This window comes from Marmota marmota, unplaced genomic scaffold (assembly GCF_001458135.2).
Source record: "Marmota marmota marmota unplaced genomic scaffold, marMar, whole genome shotgun sequence".
Taxonomy (NCBI): Eukaryota; Metazoa; Chordata; class Mammalia; order Rodentia; family Sciuridae; genus Marmota; species Marmota marmota.
This window is the reverse complement of record NW_026000242.1, coordinates 5,789,358-5,792,363: the sequence shown is the minus strand read 5'-3', so window position 1 is coordinate 5,792,363 and position 3,006 is coordinate 5,789,358. Positions and strand designations below refer to the sequence as shown.

The following is a 3,006-nucleotide window of genomic DNA, read 5'->3' as shown; positions in this document are numbered from 1 at the left end:
GAGGCGGAGGAGGAGGAGGAGGAGGAGGAAAGAAGAGGAAGGAAAAAGAATTCAATCAGTATGCACCATATTAATTAAGAGTGGGTAGGAAAGATGGGTTTACTACTTTGCTGTCCTCTTCAGCCTCTCAAGGATCGGGAAGATGACCAGTACAGCCGTCTTCAAGGAAACCACCAAAGGAAGAAGTGACCTCAGGACTCAAGAGTAGGTGGTTCTTCAACACCAGTTCAGAGTAAGTGCCTTTACATCTCCTCTCCCCCAACTGCTGCCAAGTATGACTCTCTTCCCCAAGCAACTACAAAGATGTGTGTGTGTGTGTGTGTGTGTGTATGAGAGAGAGAGAGAGAGAGAGAGAGACACGCATGAGAAGCAGTTGACTGTGGAGTCCCTTTTCTACAAATACTGAGACCAGTACTGGTTGCCTTGACCTAAGAAAATATGAATGCTGTGTGTAGCTAAATCCTCTTAGAGCAGGGCCTCAAGCCACAGAGATGCTAAATATTAACCTTATTAGTGTCTCTCCACATCCTATTAGCATTTTGGTCTAGTTGATTCTTTGGGTTGTCCTGTGCAGATGCCAGTAGTAGCCCCAATATTATTTGGGGCTTACTGAAAGCGTTATTTGATTTTCCAACCAATTGCAATTTTTCTTTTTATAATCCAGGTGTTCTTCCTTCTACTGAGTTCTCAGAATCAAAGCAATACATTTTGGAGAGCTCTCAGCAAAGAGATTTTCAGCCCTAATTCTAAACTCCAGGATTGCAGAAATGACAAACCAAGAGGAGGGGCCACCAGAGCAAATTTGGGTTTTTCTCAAAATAAAAGTCAAGGCTGGAGATATGGTTCAATAATAGAGCACTTGTTTATCTGTCTAGCATGTATGAACTCTGTGAGGCCCTGGGTTCAAACCGGGGTGGGCGGGGGGTGTAAAAATAAGCACAATGTGGTGTTTCAAGAGTGCCACCTATTGGTAAAAATGTAAATTGAAAGTAAAAAATAACCCCTCTATTAGAACAGATTTTTTTTTTTTTTAAGTTTTAATTTTTACTGAGTTTTTGTATAGGTCATAGTTCATGTGGCTCAAACATTCAGTGTTCACTTGCATTCCTATCTACCAGTTGCCTTCTCCATAGGTAAACCAGTTTCTTATATAGCTTCCCAAAGGTGTGTGTGTGTGTGTGTGTGTGTGTGTGTGTGTATCTTCTGGGCATTAAAGTGAAAATTCTCAAATACACATTTTTTTCCCTTCCCCTGTTTTTCACATAGATGATAGCATACTAGATATATTTCATTTCCCCTAATAAAACCTGAAGATTATATATTCCAAATAAAAATAACTATAAAATGCAGTCACATTGTATAGATTGATTTTAGTCATTTATTGATGGACATTTAAGTTGGTTCTAATCTTTCTCTTAAAACAGTGCTACAATGGCTAACATATTACTGTCATTTTAAAATAATTGCATTGAACTGAAATTTGTGTGCCACAAAATTCACCTATTTTTAAGTGATTCACCTGTTCTCAGAATTTTTAGCAAATTTACCCTTCACCATTACCATAATTCAGTCTTAGAACATTTCCTTATAACATCATTCTCTTAAGATGTGCTGTTTTGCCATCTCTCTGTTCTCACCCTCAGCCCCAGGTAACCACAAATCTTTTCTGATTTTTGTTTTGTTTTGTCTTGTTTTTTGTTTGTTTGTTACCAGGTACTGAACCCAGGGGCGCTTAACCACTGAACACCCCAAGCCATTTTTGTTTATTATTTTGAGACAAGATCTCAATAAGTTGCTTAGGCCTCACTTAAATTGCTGAGGCTGGCCTCAAACTTGCCATCCTCTTTTCTCAGCCTCCTGAGTTGCTGGGATTGCAGTGTGCACCACCACACCCAGCCTTTTCTGAACATTTCATATAAATGGAATCAGCATGAAATCTTTACATCCTTTAGTATGTTTTCAGGGTTCATCCATGTTATAACATGTTTCAGAATTTTGTTTCATTGTTGCTGAAATTAATTTTATGGATACTCCACATTTTGTTTATCCATTCACCAATAAATGGACATTTGGGTTGTTTCCATTTTTGCCTATTATAAATAATGCTAATATATACATTCTCAAGCAATTCTTTGTGTAAATATGTTTTCAATTTTCTGGGTTAGATAACTAGAAGTGAAGAATTTCTAGATTACATGTCAAATTCATGTTTAACATTTTAAGAAACTGCCAATTTTTTTCCCAAACTGGCCAAACTATCTTACATTCCCATCAACAATGTATAAGGGCCACTGTTTTTCTGTATCCTCACCAATATTTATCACTGTCCATTTTTAAAAATATTTTTAATTGTCAATGGATCTTTATTTATTTATATGTGGTACTCAGAATTGAACCCTCTGCCTCACACATGCTAGGCAAGTGCTCTACCACTGAGCCATGACCCCAGCCCTTATCACTGTCCATTTTAAAATAGTTATTTTAGTGGATATAAAATAATATCATAGCCTTTGGGGGTAGGTACCAGGGATTGAACTCAGGGGTAGTCAACCACTGAGCCACATCCCCAGCCGTACTTTGTATTTTATTTAGAGACAGGGTCTCCCTGAGTTGCTTAGCAGCTCACTTTTGCTGAGGCTGGCTTTGAACTTGCCATCCTCCTGCCTTAGCCTCCTGAGCCGCTGGAATTACAGGCATGCACCACCACACCCAGCAATACCATAGTCTTAATATGCATTTCCTTAATGGCTAATGAACATCTATTCATGAATTTATTAGCTGTTCATATGTCTTTAGTGAAATGTCTATTTAGATCTTTTGCCCATTTTTAATTGGTTTGTTTATCTTCTTACCATTCAGTTGAAAAAGTTCTTTACATATTTTTAATACAAATTCTTTATCAAATACATAATTTGGAAATATTTTCTGCAGTTTTTTCCACTTTTTTTTTTTTTTTTTTTTTAGTGCTAGGGATTAAACCCAGGGCCTTATGCATGTGAGGCAAGC

General features: G+C 37.6%; 1 long non-coding RNA gene across 1 annotated transcript; it reads left to right on the top strand.

The window, feature by feature from the left end:
- Positions 1-12: 12 nt before the first annotated feature.
- Positions 13-1,349, top strand: LOC125613929. Its single transcript, XR_007344524.1, has 2 exons — positions 13-232; positions 665-1,349. It is a non-coding gene; the product is annotated as an uncharacterized LOC125613929 (long non-coding RNA).
- The last annotated feature ends 1,657 nt before the right edge of the window (positions 1,350-3,006 follow it).